This window comes from Eptatretus burgeri, chromosome 6 (genome assembly GCF_056783735.1).
Source record: "Eptatretus burgeri isolate ZD-2024b chromosome 6, Ebu_testis_v1, whole genome shotgun sequence".
NCBI classification, from domain to species: Eukaryota; Metazoa; Chordata; class Myxini; order Myxiniformes; family Myxinidae; genus Eptatretus; species Eptatretus burgeri.
Genome location: NC_140966.1, coordinates 31,731,510 through 31,756,782, shown reverse-complemented (window position 1 = coordinate 31,756,782; position 25,273 = coordinate 31,731,510). Strand labels below are relative to the sequence as shown.

Below are 25,273 nucleotides of genomic sequence, written 5' to 3'. Positions count from 1 at the left end.
TGTGTTGAATTTCCTTGGAAGGGAACTCATTATATATCATATCGCATTATATTTCAAAATAGCAGGGAGCCACGGAAATTGTGACCTCGTCCTCACCCCCAATCCTCCCCCCCTCTCCAATCCAAAGTTCTCAACCCCCCCCCCACCCCTCCAACCCAAAGTCCTCAACCACCCTCCCATACCCAAGAACCTGAAGCCCCCCTCCAATCACAAGTCTTCAAAACATTCCTCAACTTGTTTTCAATGCCTGCCCCACTGCAAGTCTTCACAACCCTTCCCTTCCCAAATAATCACCCCCACTCCATTCCAAATTCATCACCCCTTCCCCCCTACTCCAAAACCCCACACCCCTCTCCCAATTGTCTTCTCTCTGCCCCCCCCCCCCCACACTACAAGTTTTCTCAATACTCCCTTTCCAAATTTTTCTTCAAGTCCTCAACTCCCCCCCCAACCCTTCAAACCCCACGTCCTCAAGATCTCCTCCCAACCCCAAGTCCTCAAGATCTCCTCCCAACCCCAAGTCCTCAAGATCTCCTCCCAACCCCAAGTCCTCAAGATCTCCTCCCAACCCCAAGTCCTCAAGATCTCCTCCCAACCCCAAGTCCTCAAGATCTCCTCCCAACCCCAAGTCCTCAAGATCCCCTCCCAAGCCCAAGTCCTCAAGATCCCTCCCAAGCCCAAGTCCTCAACTCTGCCCTCCCTCCAACCTCAACTCTGCCCTCCCTCCAACCCCAAGTCCTCAAGATCCCTCCAACCCCAATTCCTCAAGATCCCTCCCAACCCCAACTCTGCCCTCCCAACCCCAACTCTGCCCTGCCCCCAACCCCAACTCTGCCCTGCCTCCAACCACAACTCTGCCCTCCCAACCCCAAGTCCTCAAGATCCCCTCCCAACCCCAAGTCCTCAAGATCCCCTCCCAACCCCAAGTCCTCAAGATCCCTGCTCCCCAACCCCAACTCTGCCCTGCCCCCAACCCCAACTCTGCCCTGCCCCCAACCCCAACTCTGCCCTCCTCCCAAGCCCAAGTCCTCAAGATCCCCTCCCAACCCCAATTCCTCAAGATCCCCTCCCAACCCCAATTCCTCAAGATCCCCTCCCAACCCCAAGTCCTCAAGATCCCCTCCCAACCCCAAGTCCTCAAGATCCCCTCCCAACCCCAAGTCTGCCCTTCTCCCAACCCAAACTCTGCCCTTCTCCCAACCCAAACTCTGCCCTCCTCCAACCCCAAGTCCTCAAGATCCCTTCTCCCAACCCCAAGTCCTCAAGATCCCCTCCCAACCCCAAGTCCTCAAGATCCCCTGCCCCCAACCCCAACTCTGCCCTGCCCCCAACCCCAACTCTGCCCTTCTCCCAACCCAAACTCTGCCCTGCCTCCAACCCCAACTCTGCCCTGCCCCCAACCCCAACTCTGCCCTGCCCCCCAACCCCAACTCTGCCCTTCCCCCAACCCCAACTCTGCCCTTCTCCCAACCCAAACTCTGCCCTGCCTCCAACCCCAACTCTGCCCTGCCTCCAACCCCAACTCTGCCCTGCCCCCAACCCCAACTCTGCCCTGCCTCCAACCCCAACTCTGCCCTGCCTCCAACCCCAACTCTGCCCTGCCCCCAACCCCAACTCTGCCCTGCTTCCAACCCCAACTCTGCCCTGCCTCCAACCCCTATTCTGCCCTTCTCCTAACCCCAACTCTCCCCTCCTCCCAACCCCAATTCTGCCCTTCTCCCAACCCCAACTCTGCCCTGCCCCCAACCCCAACTCTGCCCTGCCCCCAACCCCAACTCTGCCCTGCCCCCAACCCAAACTCTGCCCTTCTCCCAACCCAAACTCTGCCCTGCCCCCAACCCCAACTCGGTCCTGCCTCCAAGCCCAACTCCGCCCTTCTCCCACCCCCAACTCTGCCCTTCTCCCACCCCCAATTCTGCCCTTCTCCCAACCCAAACTCTGCCCTGCCTCCAACCCCAACTCTGCCCTGCCTCCAACCCCAACTCTGCCCTGCCTCCAACCCCAACTCTGCCCTGCCCCCCACCCCCACTCTGCCCTTCTCCCAACCCAAACTCTGCCCTGCCCCCAACCCCAACTCTGTCCTGCCTCCAACCCCAACTCTGCCCTTCTCCCAACCCCAACTCTGCCCTTCTCCCAACCCCAATTCTGCCCTTCTCCCAACCCCAACTCTGCCCTCCTCCCAACCTAATGTTGGGGGCTTGGGGCTTATGAGGGGTGTTTGATGACTTGGGGTTTGTGAGGGGCGTGGGGGGGGGTAGAGTTGAGGACTTCAAATCACATTTTACATTGTGTGGAAGTTCCAAAAATCCCGTCTCGTGTTATATTGTTGACAATGAAGAGTCTCCAACTCTGTCCCCTCGCCCCCATCACTTTCAGATGATGAATAGTAAGCCCCAGCGCAAAAGATTTTGGTTTTGTTTTCCACCCTATGATTCCTCACAATAGCCTGACAACCGTGATCTGATTTGAATCACTCATTCAAACATTCACGACACTTCATCTGATTGGAGTAAATCGGTGTACAAGTCCATTTTCACTGCTTTGTAGTGCAATAAGCCCTTTAAGGACAATTTCCTAGTCCAAAATAACAAACGGATTGTTGTTGGCATGGAACTGCCGTATTACATGTCATGTGACAAGTGCTCTGGGTGGTTGAGTTTAAAAGTTAGGCTCTCCACTCATACTTCCACACCACTAGATGAAATGGTCCGACCTAAACGTCGATATAGCTGCTAAACTGGCAGAAATCGAGTTAAACTTTCAGTATTTGTTAGATTTTTATCCTGTCCTCTAATTACTATTGTTCGCATTGTAGACCTTCTCACCTCGGAATGGAACTCACAGAAAAATGGTCCGAACTCGTAGTGCAGAGTGCATTGCCAGCAAGAAGATTTAGCTGAAAAGTGACGTTTGTCAACGTTGCAGACAATTTACATGAATGAACAAGTTAAATTTTTTTTTTTTAAAAGCTATAAAATGTCATTGCCCCCGTTGTTTTATTAATTCTGCTGCACGGAGGTAAAGGGCTAGCCCATATTTATGTACAACTGGAATGGATACCAGTCAGCCATCTTTGATCAGATCACAAAATAAAGTGAGGTGCACGTGTATGCCATCATGCAGTGTGCGTGTGCCAAGTTTGAACAACATCGGTAAATGCTTGTCCGAGAAATGGTTACGTGTTTAACATCAGGTTTTTTTTTGGGGGGGGGTGTTTACAAGGAAATCTAACACAGATGGAGGCCATCCAGCCCATCATGCCTGTGCAAAAACCTGCACACAATATTCTGGATGTGGCCCTCACTAAATTCCTGTACAATGTTAACACCACCTCTTTTGATTTATAAATGATCCACCCCCCCCCCCTAATACAACCTAAAGCCCTATTTGTTTTACCTATAGCTGCCTGGCATTGTGCTGACTGCTCACCTCCCATATCTATTCCCACCCCAGATCCTTCTCCTGTGTGACACACTCCAAAATTACCCCTTGCTTCATGTAATCTCTATTTTCGTTGTTCTTTCCCATCCCCAACACCTTACACTTGCTCAGGTTAAATTCCATCTGCCAATCTTTTGCCCAATCTATACAAGTATCAATACTTTCCTGAATCTGATCACCACCCCCTCTGTTATCCACCTTACCTCCAAGCTTTGTGTCATCTGCAAATTTGGAAAGCTTACTTTTAACCCCATTATCCAAATCGTTGTTGTAAATAATGAATTGTAATGGTCCCGGTACTGATCCCTGAGGTACCCCGTTACTTACATCCTCCCAGCAAGACATCGTCCCTCTCACAGCCACTCTTCACTTCCTATCACGAAGCCAGTTTACGATCCAATTAGCTACCTAATCAGCCACTCTGAAAGCCTCCACCTTTGCAAACAACCTACTGTGTGATGCCTCATTAATTGCCTTCTGAAAGTCAACATGTACTACATCCACTGCACCTCCCTCATCCACCTAGTGAGAAACTGCATCACAGAACCACAATACAATTGTTAAACATGACCTCCTTCCTTTTAGTATACCCATGCTGACTACCTTCAATTAATTTTAAATTATTCAATATGGTCCTTAATTAATGTCTCCAACAACTTCCCCACAACTTCTGCCAAACGAACAGGTCTGTAGTTTACCAATTCTTCTCTGAATCCTTTCTTAAATAATGTTGTTACATTTGCTACTCTCCAATCCTTCGGTACCTGTCTTGACTCCAGAGGACTATTGAAAATATCCGGTAACATCTCGCTTACCTGCTCAGCCACATCCCTCAATACTCTTGGTATTGCCTTATCGACTTGGATTACCTAGCTCTTCCTTTACTTCCTCCACTCCAACCTGGATAGTCTGTAAAAGCCCTTCCTCACCTCCTTGACAGATACTCTCAGATATTGGCAATTCTCCTGACTGTTCTTGTGTAAAAGTCGAAGAAAAATGCACGTTTAATAAGCCTGCCATCTTACTTTCATCACTAACCACTCTCCCAGTACTATTCCTCAATGGGCCCCCACTGGTCCTAACCTGTTCTTTTCCCCTGATATACTTCAAGAAGGCCTTGTTATTACGTTTAATATTCTTAGCCATGTCCTTCTCATACTCTCTTTTGGCTTGCCGAGTTATTTTCTTCACTTGCCACTGTTTACTCCGATAGTGATATAAATCTAACTCCAGTCCTGTTATTTTTAACCTTATAAATGCCTTCTGCTTCTCCTTAATAGCATTCCTTATCTCACTACTCAACCACCCTGGCCTCTTTCTGCTTCTCGTTTTACACCTCATTGGAATGTACTTACTCTGCACTCTACACATTTGTTCCTTGAAGGTTTCCCATTTCTCTGATGCTGATTGTCCTATTATGAGCTTCTCCCAATCTACATCACCCAACTCTCTCCTCATACCCTCAAGATTTGCCTTCCTGAAATCGAATAGCCTTACCCTACTATCCTCAACTCTAACCCTTATAGTCTGGCAGCATCTTGCACAAAATAAAGTCCCGTGGGATTTTTGGTATGAAAGCAAACCACCATGCTAGACTCTTCAAGTGGACCCTAATGATTAATAAAAAGCTTGTTGGCACTCTACGAAATGGTGCGGGCGTGTATTTTGAATACATTTAACATTTTTTGAAGAATGACTATTTTACGCCGCTTAAAAAGTGACATCATGTCACCCTGACCCCTCCATATACCACCAATTTTGTCATATTTGGTATCAAATTGACCGGCATGAACCTCTGCATACTCATAGGTCATTTATTCGTCAACATACGAGCCATATCATGAATAAATCGCACAAAAATCAAAATTTTGACCATATTTCGACTTCGGTTTCACCGTCCGCAGTTCACCAAAATACCTTTTTCTCAACATTGCGCTCACCAATCTGCTTATGAATAGTATCGCAACGTACCTATGTTATCACTCGTTCTTTTGATATTTTATACATGTCATTCACTTGATAATTCAACGAGATATACCTCAAAATGTAACCCTACCCCCGAGTTCATACGTATGCATAAGTCCCATGGCACTCAGCTCTCATCCAAAGAGCTCGTCGCTGTCATCATCGTTATCATGTTCGTCTGGTACTTCATCCTCGTCGTCGTCGGTTGAGTGGTGCGAGTTTTCGCAGTTGTCTTCCAGACTGGAACATCCACACATGTCTGTGCAGTTGAGTCCTGCTTTCACTCGGGTGCATCGTGCTGTTTGACATCTCAACTTGGAACAGTTGCATTTCACGAAATGAATAACAGACTTTGGTGCTGGGAGTTGAGTGGTCATGACTGGAACCCATTCTGCCTCCTCAAGTTTCCAGCCATAGTTTTGTGGTGATGGAATCTGTGGGTTCGGTGTCGTGTCATTGAACCACACGATTGCTTGGAAGTGGGCACGACTGATGGCTTGTTCGAGGGCATCACGTGTTGGAGGGAGTTTCTCGGACTGGCATTGTTTCTGTGAAAACATCCACCATCTGAGCTTGTCTATCTTAGTGAGCAGTGTTTGAGGGGCATACACTGAGCAGATGAACATTTCGATGGAGTTCAGTGTGTCAGTACTCAAGTGTGATGTTGTTCCCAGGGATCCAAGTGCAGTAATGATCTCATCACTGGCGTGTTGGGAAGCCTTCCAGAAAGCCATTTTGCCTTTTCCGGCGAAACTTCCGGTGTTGTCTGCTCCACTCAGAGCATGGAGTCCCGGCAAAGCTGCTACTTGAATCGGTCGCAGAGATCGGTAAATCATTTGGAGGGGAACAGTGCGGCGCTTTTCTCCTGTCCCTGTAACAAAAGTTGTGTTCCTGCATAAGACTGGATACCGCCGAAGTGCCAGAATGAAGACATCGATGTCTGGGGAGTGGATGGCAATACTGGATGCACCACGACTGGTTGCATCGAGAGCGTGCAAGAGGAGCTTAGTGTCTGCTTCCTCTTGGTCACTTTGGAGGTATGCCATGTTTGTATGAGTTGCTTTGTACTGTGATCCCCATGCCACGACCATGTGCCATGGCATTTGCTCTTTCCAACATCTTCTCAGCAAGATAACCAGTTAATGCCATCTTCATCTTCACACTCGCCAGTAATTGCTTCATCGACACCTTGGCTATGTTTGTAGTGTCTGTGATGTGATAGGATACCACGGGCTGGCTGCCTTGCCATCTATCACGAGTGGCCGTCTTCAAAGAAGAGGAAACATAGCGGTCAAAAACCAAGTGTATTTCATCACCTTTCCTGTATTTCTGCAAGATCCATGTCGTAAAGTGCTCTGCGAGCTCTCTGCAGTTCTTGATGTGGTCTGGCTTGTCCAAAGATTGCAGTTCTGCCATGGCATCCAAGAGAACCACTTCCAGGAGAGGCGAGTCATCATCCTGCTCTGTTCTTGTACTGTCTTGAACTGATGGCATGATGACGTCAGACGTGGCAGTGTCCTCAGCGGTCTTCTCCAAAACCGCCATCAAACTACTTTTGTTTTGGCAGTGCAGCATTGTGCCATCCGCAGCAAAGAGCAACCTTGGGACAACTGAAAGTTCATACTGTCCGATGATTTCTGCGATGTTAATTTCGGGCCTCGATTTTAATACCAATAGCATGCGAGCGAACAGACTTCTGTCTTCTTGCAGCTCGACTATTTTATCACCTGCAGTCACTTTAAGACGTTTTCCTGTTGTCTTCCAAGTCTTCAGCTGGCATTTCTTCATTGGAGCCCACAGATTTGTTGTCGTGATGCGGTTTGCAACGAATGCCTCAAATACAGCTTGGCCGACTTTAGGTTGTGTGATGAGGTCATTGTTCACATTATCAGGCATAACCTCCTTCGTTCCGAAGTTGGTGAGCTCCTTTGGTATGATCCGTGAATGGATTAGTGAAGCTTTGTATTGTTGATGTCAATGCTTCAATGTTTTTCTCTTGTCTCGACAGTACTGCAGGTGGGCATGCGTGATGCTGTTCATTATCATTGGGCGTCACTCCAGCCACTTCGTAGGCTTCTGCAGCGAGTCTCGCCAGTCCTGGAGCGATGATGTAGAACTTTGTACGGGCACTACTGTTGAGTGCGATACCGACAAGGCCACCGGTAACCTTCATCATTCTGTTCACATGCTCCAGGGGGTGATCAGCCCCAATGGCACAGAATGGTACATGGCGATTCTTGTTTACAACCCAGTTTCCATTGTCAAACTCTTGGTAGACTTCTTTGTCGTTTTCCTTCACAGACTCCATGTCGGCCAGATACAGGGGAATCATGCGAGCATAGACAAGCTTGTCATGTGCAAAGAAGTGCTTTGTGAATGACTCGAGGGCCGTGAGGTGCAGTTTCCAGTTAGCTGTTCTAACAACTCGTATGAGAAGGATCATGTCCATGAACATCAGCATATACTGCTGCAGTACGAGTGCACCTGGTCCAGACTTGCCCTGTCCGTCAAAACGATCGATTTTGTCCATCGCTTGCTCTGAGTCGATGATATTTACCATAGCTGAATGAGCTTTCCTCATCTCTTCGGGATCTTGATTGACAAACGTGAGAGCCAAATCGTCAGCAGCTGCTGAGAGGTCCTTGAGCAGATCACTTTCACTCTCGAAGAATGCTTGCTGATGCAATGTGAACAAGGACTGCAAAGTGATCATGTGAGCATTCAATCCTCTCCTCGCATGCTTTCCTTCAAGGATTTGTCGAACCGTTACAGGTCCATATAGGTCTGCCAATGTCCAACAAAAGTCCAATCCACTGTTCTCAATGTAGCACCCAATGCATCGGAGTTGGGCCATCACGATGTGAAGTTCCCCTGGGCGAAGAATCAGGTGATCCATGTCATTGCGGGCTATCTGGACCTGTTTTGCAGGCTTGTACAATCCCATATCCAGTGAAACCACAGTCTTGTGATTTGGGCTGACTACTTTGGTACTGATTCCTTGTGCCTGCATCAGTACTGTCAGGAGCGTATTCCACTCATGTGCAGGTGCTGCTATGAATGGCGGTGTTCCAACTCTTGTCAGGGGCAACTTCGTAGAGACCAAGGAATGATATGCCGACCACGTTGGAATCCGTCCAGGAGTAGCCGAAACCAGTTCCTCATGTTCTTCACTACTCAGATGTGGTAACACGTGTTCTTTCTGTTCGAACCTGCGTAAGGTTCGTCCCATCAGCCAGGCAACATCAGGTAGATACTCCGATTTGTTGGTGCCTTCTCTGACGCAGAATGATGCATAGGATGGACTCTGAGGCTTTGCTGTTGGTTTTGGACAGTCCACCAGCTTTGTGGTTATGCTTGGTAGATCTGTGATTGAACGCATCTGCACTGGTCCAGTTAGTTCAAGCTTTGGAATCTCATCGCCTGGATCACACCTCTGGTAAATCACCATTACTGTAGCATGAAGGGTTCTTTTTCCGTTGGTAGTGTCCTCCGCAAAATCGACATTGTCGACTGCAAAGAACAAGTATCTTCCCATCACAACATCTGGGGGCATGTAAAGGCCATCGTTTTATTGCCATTCTCTGAAGTACGGTAGATGCTATCTGCCCTTCTATTCTGAGTAATCCGTTGTACTCCACAGACACTCTGAACTTATGTGGCATATCAACAACTTTTTTGCTCCTGGTGGCTTGCCTCATGGCTATTCCGATAGCCAGTTGCTGTGGCATCTCGTGTGTCATTTTGAAGGTCTTCGTTACCTTGTTTCCAACTTGTTGTGGTGACAAGTACTTCGCCACAGTACTTTGTGCCAGATTGACTGCTTACTTGTTGACGACGAAGTATTCCTTGTCTGTTGACAATGTTGTGTTTGGGCCCTGGATTAACCATCTATAAAATATGTAGAGTTCTTCTGGAACATGCTCGCTCGTAGAGTCAGATAAGTTTCCAGTGAATGTCCATTTGTCGGCCTTGCGTATCGCTCTCCTCAAAATTGAAGATGCTTTGTATAGCACCCTCATGTCCGATTCCATCCCCATCTCTGTTTCCTCCATCCGGTTAATGGCTTCATCCCTGGTAGTTTTGATTGTGCAACGTTCTGGCTCATTGATGGGCTTCGGTTTGTTGAACTCTATACTGGGTATTTCGTTCTGCAGCAGTTGCTTGATTACCTTGCGGGGGCATTCTGGATGGGTCACGTTGTTAGCAGATCTTATTGCAGTGAAAGTGTCTTGTAGTTCACCCATGTTGAGGATCTTTCCATCCAACATCATGCCTTCTGCTAGGCTCAGGAACTCAATTTCTGCTGCAACCTCAACTACAATACTGGCTTGAGGAACTTCTGATGATTTCTTGACACGCCAAACATTTGTTACATGAATTGCCCAACATCGCTTGTGGTATTTGACATCAATGGCATGCGCGTCTGTGGGGTTTATTGAAGTACTGAGCTTCACACGAAGCTGTTCGTCTCCACTTTATGCAATGGCTTCCTTTAGAGAAACACTTGCATTTCCAGCGGCGAGTAGATGTCGTTAATTAGTACACGTTAATTCGTGATCCAAGATCACAGAAGAAACACAGGTCACTCTTGTATGAGGTTGAATGAGAGCGTGTAAATGTAGTTGAGGCCCGAGAGGATTTTTCATCATGGATTCCTTTGGATGATAATGGTTTCTCGTAGTGTCCTTTTGCTCTGTTGAGCATTTCAGCATGAACAGTATTCTGCTGACATTTCCTGTGCCATGATGCAGATTTTTCCTGCAGGTCCTGGCTGGAGACATTTCCAAGTCGCCGGCTGATTTCGGGATAGTCTCTGTCACCGTACTTAGCTCGCTCTCTGATACAGAGTAATATCTTCTCATAAGCACTGGGACTCTGAACTAATGTTGTGGCACTTTTTGTTTGGCAAATAATACACAAGGAATAGTCAGTGTCTACTCTCGCAACTTTCTCTGGAGGAAATACAGTTTTTGTGGCTGACTGCATTTCGATGTTGACAAGGCGATGTGTTAGAATGTGGAAGCATTTGTTAGCAATAGCGGAATACGCAATAAGCCGTCACTGGGTACAAGAGAGGGATAGTTTGCTGGAGCTCCAATCTAGTGTCTACAAACTACCGATGACCCTTTCTGTTCTTGTCAGATGTTCTGCTGCATCTGAATAACATAACAGTGAAAAACATAAAAGTATGTTTTTATACAGAATCAGCTATATTGCATTAAATATATCAACTTATGGCTCTTCAGCAGCATCACATCTGAAAGAGAGAAAATGCTTATATTAGTAGATACCATAGTTACTATAGTCATATGGGAAGACGACCTCAACCTAATCATCTACAGTAGGATTTGTGGCATGTGTTTACAAAATCATGCATCCAAATTTACAGATGTCGGAAAGAGTAACCTTCCGATTCATTAGGGGGTAGGGTTACATTTTGAGGTATATCTCGTTGAATTATCAAGTGAATGACATGTATAAAATATCAAAAGAACTAGTGATAACATAGGTACGTTGCGATACTATTCATTAGCAGATTGGTGAGCGTATTGTTGAGAAAAAGGTATTTTGGTGAACTGCGGACGGTGAAACCGAAGTCGAAATATGGTCAAAATTTTGATTTTTGTACGATTTATTCATGATATGGCTCGTATGTTGACGAATAAATGACCTATGAGTACGCAGAGGTTCATGCCAGTCAATTTTATACCAAGTATGACAAAAATGGTGGTATATAGAGGGGTCAGGGTGACATGATGTCACTTTTTAAGCGGCGTAAGATAGTCATTCTTCATAAATGTTAAATGTGTTCAAAATACACGTCGGCACCATTTCCCAGAGTGCCAACAGGCTTTTTATTAATCATTTGGGTCCACTTGAAGAGTCTGGCATGGTGGTTTGCTTTCATACCAAAAATCCCACGGGACTTATGATGCTCCCTGACTATTAGCAGAGTCTTTGCACATCCAATGTTTTGGTCACTTGCTCTGTTTCTATTTTAAAGAAATATGGAAAAATTGATTCTATTTGCTCCACTTTATTAATCCTATCCAAATCTGAATTTATGCAGTTGGTTGTGATAAAACGAGATGTAGATCAAGCAAGAGAATATGGAGCAGATTTGAAAAATGTAGAGGAATGTAATGTTGAGTCATCAACATACAAGTGCATTTGGTTACTTGTAGAAGAAAGATCAATGATAAAAAAAAGAAGGAAGAGTGTAAGAGACTGGACAGAACCCTAAGGGACACTGCTGTTGGTAGGGAAGGAAGGATGGGTTGGATTATTAACGTTATGGAGATAGGGCGACCGGAGTAAGAGCTAGATATGCGAGGGCAGAGTGAAGGAGGAAAGCTAAAACGGAGGAGTTTGGAGATCAGATCTCAATGCCCACACTGTCAAAAGCTTCAAGATATCAAGGGATCTCCAAAGTCTCTTGAATAAGAAAATCAGACATTCAAAATATAGGAAAGGTCATCACTGGTAGATCTTGCCTTGTTAGTCTGATGTCATCAAGGCCGACTCCAGCAGTCTGGTCAGAGAACCAGAAGACATTAATTCGGAATTGACCAGAGTCCTGGCACACAATGATATTTTTATTAATTGGAAGATGCTATGGAATATTAAATGTCTACTGAATGACTGTTGCATTTTATTCCATTGGAAACTACAACGGCACTCGCGAGAGCACATGTCCTTCGCCCAGCTGTACAGTTTATGTTTTGTAACCTACTGATAGGCCGGATCGAGATCCGGAGTGTAAACAAAATCTCATTGTGTCATTTTTGTCACATACCCAACTTATCCAACAAGTGATGTTGCAACTCATTCACAACTTTTTGAGATATCGTGCTATGTATCATTTTTGGCTCGATCTCTCAATGGTGAAGAATCACCCAAAAAAATTCTAGTAGTCTGATCTGAATCCAGATCTTCACGAAAATCTAATCAGTTCGTCCTAGTCACACAACGAACCTGTCCACAAAATTTCATCCGGACCTGTCCGCAACTTTGTGAGATATCCTGTGCACAAACAAACAGACAGACAGAAAGGGGTGAAAACATAACCTCCTTCACCTTCAATGGCGGAGGTGATAAAGGTGATAAAAAGAGGAGGCTAGAGGAAAGAGAGAACTTGGAGAGAAGAGGGTTAGTGTGGGTAGAAAACAAAATCGTGGGTAGAAATAGAAAGTGGATTAAAATGGTGAGACATTCCCACCTTGAAACCCACGATATCAGTGAAACCCACCAGCAGATCCATGTCTTTATTTTTCATGATTAGTCCTATTCTTTCGCGAGTCGCATGTTCCTACGTCTGCTGATGACGCTGGCCAAAGATGTAGCATCAGACTAACATGCATCGATGCAATATCTATTTTTTTCTCTCTAAATCGATGTATCTCAATATACACCTGGTGCTTTCCAGTTATTGGCTCTCTTTGGATGGTACTCCTCACACTGTCCAGGTGCATAAAGTTTCCGAGGCCGTTTCATTGGAAAGGGGGTACAATGCCGGACGAGTCACCACTCTGACGTAGGATATTGAAATGTCTCATTTTTCCCAGTGAGCTGGTGCTCAGTTTGCCGACCTCAAAAGGATGACCGGCTGAGTCAACCCACCGGGTGTTATTTTGCCACGGCAGTGGCTTCAAATTCAGGACATTTAGATGTTAAGCCAGCCAGCTTAACCGTCAAGCCACCACCAAGCTTGATTGGCTCTTTTCAGTGCTTCCTTTATCCTTTATGTTATCATTAAGTATTCATGTTGTTCGACTTCCTTTTCTTCAGCATTTTCAATCCACCCTTGTGTTGTTCACTTGGTACACTAGATTATTCCAGCCATTACTGCAGTGGTTCACAGTCACTTCCCAATCAATCTGGGATCTGTGGATCTAATTCTGCTCATTTATCAATAATCCCTTGATCAAAACCTCGTTTGAGTCCTCTTGATAAAATCTTGTTCATGAATATTATCTCGATTATGTCTCCTTTTTTTTCACTGGGTAGATCACAGAATAGTTTATAACTTATTGAGACAGAAGGCGGTCCTTCGAACGGGACTTGGAGCAGGATTTTTGAGGACCTATGAGCTGATTTTCTTGGTTCCGTTGGCAGAGGGGGCAGCTTGGTCAGGCAGATGCATCCTGACCCATATGTGTTGAAGGAAGCCACTTGGGTCGGGAGCGATCTCGTATAGCGCAAGGTTTATGGGCCAAATTGCCTTCTACATCCACGTTCCTTGTCTATCATTGTGATCTGCACTCAAGCACCGGGTGCTTTTCCATACGTTTGAACGATATAAATGGACGATAAACAATTATTAACCATTAATTTAAGAGGAACCCAACCATTTGAAGTGGTATTGGTAACCGATATTAGGAGAAAATGTCCGCTCGGAATATCTTTTGTTTTCCCCATCAACGTGGGGCAATTGCTTTTAAAAGAGTGGACCAAGAGAAGAAAGGTTTTATTATTTTTTTTTCAAATATCAAATGAGAAACTCCAAATTTATATGACTCGTTAAATGTTCTGATGCTTCATTGTGTATTGTGCTTTGAGTTACTGATGTTGTACTCCTCATAGTTTGAGTTGATGAGTAGGTCGGCTGATGTCATATGCCGGCTGATGCCGTAGGTGCGCGCGCGTGAACGTATGCAAGTTTGCATTGTGCTCGATTTGGGCAGTTTATTTTTGGGTAGTTACTAACGGGCTGTCATTGTAGGTGCAATCGGTATGGCTTGTTCGTAGCATCACAGCACACATGGCAGCCCTTTAATTAAGCCAGCTCTCTAATTGGATCAAGCCATGCCATGGTTTTGTGTACGTCTTTTATGTGATACCTTGTACGCTTCATCATCGCACCTGTCTTTTGTTTGTTTGAATTTTTATTTCTTGTGATCCTTCTCTGCGATTGTGATTAAAATGTAGTATTAATAACAAATTAAATTTACTACATACTTTGGATAACAATCGAGCAAACTCTAATACCTGGGTAATATTTATGAATGATAAAGGCAGCCACCAGTACTAAGCTACTTTGCGTAACCAAATTGGCCCTAACCCAATATATCTGACATTACTAAGTAGCGCAGATTTAATAAGCAGATGTTGAAATTCGTGAAAGAACAAATCAACACCAGGCGAACAACAATGTAGGGATGTACTGCACCACGGGACGAGAGGGGAGGTGAGAATAGGGAGGGGGTGGGGTAGAGGCTCCGCAGTTGTAGAAAAGCCAGAGGTGGACTTGAGAGACAGAGATCAACTGGAGGGAGGAGCACGAGACGACGGACTCTGGAGGATGATGTTCCACAGACGAGAGATGAAGGTGACAATAAAATTTTTGTTGGCTTTCACCTTAAACCTAAGGGGGGGGGGTTGGGGGGAGGTACAAGGTTTGAGTTTCTGGGAGAAAGCATGTGACCTTGACGGGCAAGGAGCAAGTCATCCATGCCCTTTTGTTCTGAAGAATGGGAAAGAAAGGGAGAGCGGAGGACAGAGAGATGTGTTGAGGGAGGGAGTGTGTGGTCGAGAGGGGACAGTCCTGTTTTAGTCTCTTTTAGTCCTTTTACCATTTTAATCTTTTTAAGACCCTTTTGACGCTTTACACTCTGAAGACCTTATAGACCTCTTAAGACCATTAAAACGCTTTTAAACCCAATTCAACACACCCTCTAACTTGTTATACTGCTTCGACCGCTTGACCATTTGGACCTTTAAACCCTTTAGACCTTTTAAAATCTTTTTAGCCCTTTTTAATCTCTTTTTTGACCCTTTTAATCCTTTCACAACTCTTTCAACACTTTAGACCCTTACACCCTTTAGACCCTTCAGACCCTTTACACCCCCTTAGGGTCTAAAAAGGGTTGAAGGATCCTTTCACTGGACAAAAACTAATGGAACGTTTTTCATCAATTCAGGATCCGCTTCCCATGTAGTTTTCACTGTGCAAATACAATCATGTTATCAGGTCTTTCAACTGCCGCAGACCCCCTAATTTCCCATCAAATCAAACTGAAAAATCAACTTCATCACTCGATGAATCCCAGCTATGGCCGCCCTCCATTGGGGAGACGAGCGTCTGTCCCACTTGGGACGAGTTGTTTTAATCTTACGATGATCGTGTAAAATGTCGTGTTCGTAATTTTGAATTCACTTGACATTTAAATCTCTCCAAGCGAATGAAAATCATCTCTGTGGGAACATCACTCCACTCTACAGTCTAATGTATTCAGCAAATGTTTTCTTCACATTATGTACCATTATTTATTTGTTTTATTCTTTATACAGCGCTACGCGATCTCGAATCAAGACCAACCGGGCAGACAAATTGTGGGCATGGAAATGACTTTTTGCCTTTGTCATGTCTACAGACTACGTTATCACATATGCTATACCTGTGTGGGTGAGATGGAGGTGAATGTGTCTGTTTGGCTCTACTCAAAAGGTTATGCCTCTTAGCTTGGCACGGCAACTCTCTGTAAACGAGGTATCAACCTCCTGTCGAGAGATGCCATTGACACCTCAAAGGAGGGTGTGTGGGTGGAGGTAGGGGAGTGAGCAGCTCGGAAGCAGGAGCGCCGCTTCATCTGTGGCCTGTCGGGACCACATCCCACATCACTTTGGATGAACACCTTGTGAATTTTTATATGGTGGAGATGGCTGAGAAATAATTCATCCTTTAACCAGACTCATGTCATGGTTAATGGTCTAATGGTTGGAGCAGCCGCTCCGAGTCTGGCAGATCGGAGGTTCGAACGCTGACTAGACCGAGTCACACCAAAGATTAAAAAAATGGTGCATGCTGCTTCCTTTCTTGATGCTCAGCATTTAAAAGGATAGAGCATGGACAAACCAGCCATTAGTTGGGAATAATAGTGCAGGCTTTAATGGGTCTAATGGTCTCCTCCTATGTCAAAGTTCCTTGTGAAGGAACTCCTGTAGCTCTCTGTATCCTTTGGAGAATTCCATGGTGGAACCTGGTTTAAATTTGAGGAGTATCCAGCCTGTCCTTGTGGAAGGACAAGGCAAGAATATTGGACCTGTCTATGCTTAAAAAAATAACAAGTTCCAGCTCAGAGGCAAGTTCTTTATTTTTTCTCAAATTTGGCGGAGAGCGATGCTGCCGCAGCTTGCCCGGTGGAGGTACATCGTACGATACTGCACACAGTGGAGTCATCTGTAAAGTGAGGCAATGGATATTCTGTTGATTCGAGAGAGAGGTCATTGAGGTACAGCAATAGTGGGATTTGTCTCAGAATGCCTGCTCAAGGGATGTCATCATGGAACAGGATCCCATCGAAAGCAAAGGCTGCTTGCCAGCACACAGGACGTTTGGGAGCCATTCCAGATTTGTTCTTGCCACAATGCTTGCCTACTATTGTTGTGGAAGAGAATTTTAGAATATGCTCGGCGCTCTCATTAACAATAAGAAGGGGTGCTGCCAAGGCATGCTTTGGTTTTTGATTGTTTTTTGGGGGGTTTTGTGCTGTTTATTTTACCAAGCCATGAGATGGTGAGAGATGTTAAAATTTGCCACATTCTTAGTTTCAGGACGTTAATTTATAAATTAACTTTTAATTAACTTTTTTAATTGAAAAAAATATTCCGAGCATACACACTTTTCAGCACTTGTATGGACTGGATTTTAGGGAGGATGTCGGAGAGATCAAGTTGCGGTGCATCGTTTGGGAATGTCAAGATCTCGGACCTTGATTTTTCAGATGATGCAGTCATCTTTGCGGAGACTTTAGACATCCTTTTGGGGGCCCTCGAGGTGCTGAATGAGGAGTCTGAGCTGCTGGGATTACGGGTTTCTTGGGTCAAAACTAAGATCCTGGCTTTCTGTGACATCTTGGATGCTGCTGTCCTGTCTGTGTCTGTTTGTGGTGAGGATGTTGAGGTCGTGGAGATATTCACTTACCTTGGCAGTGATATTCATGTCTCTGCTGGCTGCGAGTCAGAGGTCAATAGACGTCTGGGTTGGGCCTGGCGAGACATGGATTCACTGGATCATGGGGTGTGCCGCTGCCGGTACCTGAGGGGGAGGATGAAAGTCCGAGTCTTCAGGTCCTTGGTACTTCCAGTCTTGCTCTATGGATGCGAGACTTGGACTCTGACAAAGGATCTGAGACGGAGACTTAATTCCTTTGGTACCAGGTCTCTTCGAAGAATCCTTGGCTATCGCTGGTCGGATTTTGTGTCCAACGAGCGGTTGCTGAGAGAGACTCGGATGAGATTTGTTACCTGCATAGTCCGTGAGTGTCAGTTGCGGCTGTATGGACATGTGGCTCGTTTTCCTGATGCTGATCCTGCTCACCAGATTCTCTCAGCGAGGGAGTCTCATGAGTGGAGGAGGCCAGTGGGCCGACCACATGCCTCGTGGTTGCAGCAGGTTGACCATCATCTCAAGGAGATGGGGATGGGCCTGGCATCTGCCTGGGGGATGGCTAGATGGAGGTCCCTGGAGTACCGACGGAAAGTGGACGCAGCGACGCACTGTTCTGGCACATGCTCCCGTACCTGACCTGACGTTGATGCATGTTTGTGTTTAACTATCTATCTTGTTTGATGCGCGGTCTTTCGATTTTGTTTTCTGGAAAAGAGATTAAATCAGTTAAGCCCAAGGGACATGCTTGCCTGTGCTGGTAATGTTGGCAGATGTTGAAGATCCCTTGGTGTTTATTGTTGGCACCTCTTCACTTGCTTTTTTTTTTGGCACCCTGAACAAATTGCAAATTATAATTTCCCACCTTTGGTGGAACATAAAGCCAAACTGGCCAGGCAGTTCGTGAAAGACTAAGGCCAGAACCGTTCCCCTTCCAGCCGACCCAGCAAGGAATAATTGGGGCAACGAGGAAATTAGGATAATTTGTGCTGTTGAAGGATAGGTCACCCAATGGTGATTATCATGCATGGAGACAAACGAATGGGCAGATGGAGGAATGTATAGTTTATTACCCTCATCGAAGGAGAGGCTGTTGCATTTTGGTTCGTCTGTTTGTCCGTTTGCCTGTCTGTTTGGCCGCACAGAACTTTCGTGTTTTTCTCCGCAACCGCTTGTGGGATTGAGACGAAATTTTCACCGTTGGTGCAACTATTCGTGTGGGATGTTATGGTAATTATGACGTCATATGTCACTTGGTGTGGCAACCATGTTGGAAAAATGGAAGAACTAAGGACCTCTGTATTTGAAATCTGCACCAAGGAAAAAATTGAAACTTGGCACACGGCAAGTACTTATGGGGAACGAGTGTGATGTTTTTATGACGTCGTCGGTGCCTTCGTTGTGACGTCATAATTGCGAATGTAGAATGCGACATCTGATCAGTAGAACATTTTTGAGGGTCATCTAGGGATAAAATGGTCCACAAAATTGTTGTGACGTCATCGGTCATGTGATTCGGCAGCCATATTGCTTGTTTTAATAATAATAATAATAATAATAATTAAAAAAACTTTCAAAATTCTTCCCTGAAATGTCTGAACAGATCGAGGCGAAACTTTACACATATGACCACCTATCCATGAGGAACAAAAGGGTCACATATATGACATCATGTCACATGGTTTGGCAGCCATATTGGATTTGCCCTCGTACCGAGAAAAATACACCACACAAAAGAAGTCCTGGCAAGGGTCTGCAATCTCTGATTGCTCTTTTTCTTGTTTTATCTGTAATATAAAGCCATTGCCGCAGACAAAATGCCATATTGAAATACCAGCATTGGTTTTAGCAGCCATTCCGGTGTGATGTGAATGGAGCCTCACAGCACCAGCCTCAATGGCTTCATGGTCTGACCATCCGCTGTGAGTTTACGAGGTCGGTGGTTGAACCCAGGCCGAGTCGTACCAAATACTTCTAAAAAAAAACGTGTTGTTTCCTTGCTTGACACTCACCATTAAAAAGGATAGATCCCAGGTGAACAATGCTGGGAAGGCAATGGCAAACCACCCAGTATAATCCTCTATAAAGAGTATGGAACATGAAATTCTATAAGGCATCCCTCGTTATACGCCTGGGTTATATCAAACCGAGCTGTATATCAAACAATTGCACAAATGGGAAATAAGGGGATGGATGAATTTCAGGGTGAGGGTAGGGCGTATTATCGCTCAACATGACGTTTATTTTGTGCATTTAAAGTTAAAAAAAATATTTATATATTAAGACCCAAAGTAAATTAAACACACAAAAATATTACATTTGTATCACATTTATCATGGTTTCAGCACCAATACTGTGCAGTATCGCCTGCACAGATAATACTACTTGTATACGGTTATAGCAAAAACTTCAGTGTTTCACTCTGGGAGAGGGACAGGGCTGTCCAACTCCTCACTCTCCTCTCTGTTAACGTCACTGTACCCCTTGATACTCTCACAGGCTATTATGATGGCACGGCTGAAAGGCAGAGTAGTGGAGGAGGTACAGCTGGAAAACGGAGTAGTGCTGGCTTGGCTGGTAGGTCACAGCTTGATGTATGTACTTGGCATGCAGAGGTGCAGTCAATGATTGAGGTGGATGTTTGTCAGGCATATTGATGCTATTATCAACAAGTAAAGAGGCAATGTCATTGGCCCCGTTGTTTTAGTAATTTTGCTTTGTGGAGTTCAAGGGCGAGCCCATATTTATGTATTACAAAAATGGCTGCCAGTCTACCAGTCGGCCATCTTTGATCAGATCACAAAACATAGTGAGGTGTAGGTGTATGCCATTGCGTACTGTGCTTGTGCCAAGTTTGAACAAAATCTGACCATGCATGCCTGAGAAATGGTGCCAGAGATATGTCAGCAGGTAGCCCTGCAGATGTCAGTCAGTCACATGATAATTTGTGGGGAGCAGCTCAGTATTTTGAGAGATGTAACATGGTGGTGACGTGCTTTGAATTTTGCAGAGAGAGGGTTTTTAATGAGAGAGAGAGAGAGAGAGAGAGAGAGAGAGAGAGAGAGAGAGAGAGAGAGAGAGAGAGAGAGAGAGAGAGAGATATATATATATATATATATATATATATATATATATATATATATATATATATATATATATATATATATTTATATATATATATATTTATATATTTATATATATATTTATATATATATATTTATATATTTATATATATTTATATATATATTTATATATTTATATATATATTTATATATATATATATATTTATATATATATTTATATATATATATATATATATATATATATATTTATATATATATATATATATATATTTATATATATATATATATATATATATATATATATATGCCTTGAACTGTGATTCGCATGGCCTGTCTCCCCTGGAAAGGGGGCTAAGGGCCCCTCCCCAAATCTTTCATTTTCACAAAAACATCTCCACAACTACCTGAACGATAAGGACCAAATTTAGTACAATGCATCAGGACAATAAACTGTCATGGGGTTGTGCTCCCCATCCAAATGCACCAATTTAAAGGGGTTGAAAGGGGGGTTTTGCCCAAAAATTGGTATTTCATTCAAAAATCTTTTTCTCAGAAACCGACAACCGGATCCAGACCAAACTGGCAACGCGGCATCATGACCATGCCCTAACAGCTTAAGATGTGCTCCCCATGGCTATATCTCCCCTGTAAAGGACACCACTGCCCCCCTCCACAATCACTCATAATCACTAAAACATTTTTTCGCCACAAACAACTTGACCGTTATGGACCAAATTTGGTATGACACATCAGAACAGTAAGGTCTCATGGGGATGTGCTCTCTCTTCAGATCTGCTTCTATAAGAGGCGGCCATTTTAGTGTTTAAAAAACCCGATGTTGAACACGTCACCCACTATTTCTCGGACAAGCATTCACCAATGTTGTTCGAACTTGGCACACTGATAAATTATGGCTTACATATGCACGTCATTCTTTTTCGAGATCAAATCCATTGTCGCCGACTGGTGGCCATTTTGTTACTTTAACGTGTCCCCAACCATTTCTCAGGCATGCGTGGTCTGGTTTTGTTCAAACTTGGCACAAGCACAAAACGTGATGGCACACACATGCCCTTCACTTTGTTTTGCGATCTGAACAAAGATGGCTGACTCGTAGACAGGTGGCCATTTTAGGTTGTTGTTGTTTTTTAAACACAGTATTTAGCATGTCCTCAACCATTTCTCAGATATGCATTTACTAATCTTGTTCAAACTTGACACACAGATTACAAATGATGGCTCCACATTATTCTTATTTGAGATCAGATCCAAGATGGCCAACCGGCGGCCATTTTGCTACTTAAACGCGTCCCCAACTATTTATTGAACATGCACAGTCCGATTTTATTCAAACTTGGCGCAAGCACAGAACGCGATGGCATACACGTGTATCTCCGTTAATTTTGTGATCTGATAAAAGATGGCAGCCATTTTCATTGGAAGAAAAAAAACCCCAGCATTGAACACGTCCTCATCCATTTCTCGGACACGTATTTACCGATCTTGTTCAAACTTAGCACACAGATAATGAATGATGGCTTACATATGCACATAATCATCCTTCAAGATCAGATCCAAGATGGCTTTTCTGGCAGCCATTTTGTTACTTATGCAATCTTGTCCCGTCGTATGCAATCTTCCATGTTACATGACCAGTCAAGTCAGTTGCGTGTACACATAAATCTTGTAAATTTGGGCTCGCCCTCTAACTCCATGCAGCAAATTTAATAAAACCATGGGGGCCATGACACTTTGTCTTTTTACCTCCGCCACTGAAGGTGAAGGAGGTTATGCTTTCACCCCTCTCCATCTGTTTGTCTGTGTTCAGGATATCTCAAAAAGTTGTAGACGGATCTGGATGAAATTTTGTGGGCAAGTTGGATGCGTGACAAGGAAGAATTGGTTCAATTTTGGTGAAGATCTGAATCCGGATCTGAGAATTTTTTTATGCGATTCTTCACCGTTGAGAGATAAGGCTCAAAAACAACATATAGCCTGATATTTCAAAAATGTATTGGGCCGGATATGTTCTCATGGATCAGGCATTTCGTAACGGAGGTGCGTACTCCACCGAGTGCCCTTCTAGTTTTCCTTGTTTTCATTGCTCTTAAGAAACATATAATATCCCATTTTTTGAGCTCTTTCAACCAGGTCAAGAATATAAGGCTTCCTTGTTTTGTTTTTCCGTATTGTGGTTTTTACCATGGACTTCTGCGAGTCAACTCAAAAATCTTACAGTACTGCTTGTCCCTGGCACACGATGTAACGACCTTGCTTCGAGTCATGTAAAACACCCCAGAGATTGTATTATGCAAATTCAAATCCCATTCATGCTGTTCCAAATGGAGACGCCAAATGCAAAATTTGGCATCGAAAGCTTTTCTGAGAGATGTGTATTTTTAACTATCTTGTGTTGAAAGCAAGATCGAGTGTGGCAAGTAATTCTGCTGAATAATTGGAATTTGGAGGTCGGTTGGGAATTGTCCATCTTTTTTTTGCTAAATTCCAGATACTTTGTCTGCTCCAGCGGCCTGTTGGACATTTCCTTTGTTAACCAGGAGTGCATTTCACTTGTCAGACTTGATGAGTCACTCAATGTGGAATTCTCCTCGTACCGATAGTTGTGTTCAGTGAAAGTGAATTTGAAATCCATGCACATTATTCATTTGATAATAATTATCAATCTTGTAAACCCAGTCGCAAACTCTGTATATTCGTGTGACTGATTGCTAGCAAGATGTGGATCTATTGCGAAGGTGTGCTTGGCCGGTCTACCAGCTTTGAAAAAGCATGGTGAGCACTGGGAAAGATTGTACTGCTCGCAATATGGCACAAAGGCAAAGCTGAGTGGATATGTTTCATGGTTCATTAAAAATCCTTCAGCTTTACCCACTGTTTGAATCAAGAATGGGAGGGAAAGACATGAATGAACGAGCTTTCACATCTTGAATAGATATGAGTTTATTTTGGGGTTTTTGGGGGGGGAGGGGGAGGGAGAGGTGTTAGCAAGTTGATCAGCATTTCAAGGAAATGGTGATGGGCTGGGCATCTGCCTGGGGGGTGGCCAGATGGAGGCCCCTGGAGTACCGACGGGAAGGGGACACAGCGACGCGCTGCTCTGGCACACTCCCATACCTGACCTGACCAGAGGGGGTGTGTGGTCTTTAATGATGTTGATTGTGCTCCACAGCCATTAAACATTCCACGTTTCCTTTTTCTCTTTCCCGGACTTATTTTATGTCCTGGTATTGTCCAATTGCTGTCAAAATGCTGTTTTGCTGAATTAATGGATTAATTATTTAATTATTTTGATTGATGCTCACTCTGCACTCTCCTGTATTATGCAAAGCATTCTTTGACAAATAGCTCAACAACAGCAATTTTAAAGCCCTGTGCATGAGACCAACAAAATCTGCTTTTACAATAAAATGAAAGGCTTCTCGAGCAATGGAAGAGGAGGAGGAGGAGGAGGAGGAGGAGGAGGAGATTGGGACCATACTCTGTGCAGTGCGTTGGTGCTGCCGAGCGATGAAGATAGAAATTAAATGTTTTTCGTCTCTAAAAAAGGCGTTTGTGGCTTCGATGCTCAAACCGCTAGCCGTTCCATGCTGGATCAGAAATTGGTATCCCAACAGAAGATGCCTTGCAGTGAATCTAAATTTCTGAGTGTGTGGATCTCATTGGCATGCCAACGGTGGCCTCGACTTGCCATGACTGTCGTGAGCACGAACGGCTCGAAGGTCCTTTCTCTCCACAGTGTGTTCCTGTGCAGGAGGAACGATGCCAAAATGGTTCATAGAAAAGAAGAAGAAAAAAATGTTTTGCTTTAATTCACTTTTTTAATATTTTTTCCGACCTTCCTTTCCTCTTAAATTGCATCTTACCTGTCCCCATTTGAATCGCAATCTCCCTCCGGAACTTTTCCTCCTTTGTTATTTATCCCTTAATTATCACCTGAGGCCCGAGGAGCCATGGTGTTGAATTTGGTGTCCACATTGTACAAGCTGCTTCTAAGCATTTACCAGGTGTTAAAGGCTTCGGGGGGGGGCGGGGGGGGGGGGAAGAGCCTTTTTGGCTGGTTGTTTGTAACCCAGCATCCAAGCCTTAGAGAGAATCCACTCAAAGGAAACCCACTGTGACAAAAATAACACAAGGCTTTTGTTATTGATGGTTATTTTTATTGTGCTTAATGAATTAAAGATTTATTAATTTTTCTGAATTTAGGAAGACGTACAAATTGCTTTGATGTCTTTCAATTACAATATCCTGAAAATGGACTTGAATGATTATACCTGCCACTATTAATTTGTAAAGTTTATATATATATTTTTTTTTTCAAAAGATGTTTACCTTTTTTGTTTACCATTGATCTTCAGTCGGGGAGCCACATGAAGCCTACGAACTGATTGGCCAGAGAGGGTGAAAATGGTTGAATTTTGTCCGTCATCGTGACAATGCGTCTGCAATGCTAAGCCGACGGATGACGCTTTCTCTTTTATTTCCTGCATTGCATGATCTCGGGCTCAAAGCGCAGCCGGTACATACATCAAATGCAAGACAAACATTTTAGGAGACGACGGCATACTTCGTGATGCAACAAGCCTTGACATTGAGTTTTACATTAATTACGAGGACATTGCCCATCGTCCACCAAACATGTATGGTGTAATGTGAGATTTTGGGACTGTTAAAACAGGCCAACCTGAAAAGCTTTTGATAAAAGTGGTGATATACTGCTTTTTATTTCTCAGAGGAAGAGTGTTCTTGTAATTACTAATAGGAAGAAAAGGAAGAATAAGAGTGTTGAGGATGACCGTTATAAAATGAGGTTGACACCTTGCCCAATGGGGGGCCAACCTATTATGTGCACAGGAAGAGGGAGTGTAAATTTGAGAAA

At 44.3% G+C, this 25,273-nt stretch overlaps 1 protein-coding gene across 1 annotated transcript in view; it reads left to right on the top strand.

Annotated features, from left to right (window-relative positions):
* Positions 1-25,273, top strand: part of LOC147024498 (3',5'-cyclic-AMP phosphodiesterase 4C-like) — a 209,782-nt gene that overhangs the window by 143,329 nt on the left and 41,180 nt on the right. The window lies entirely within an intron of this gene.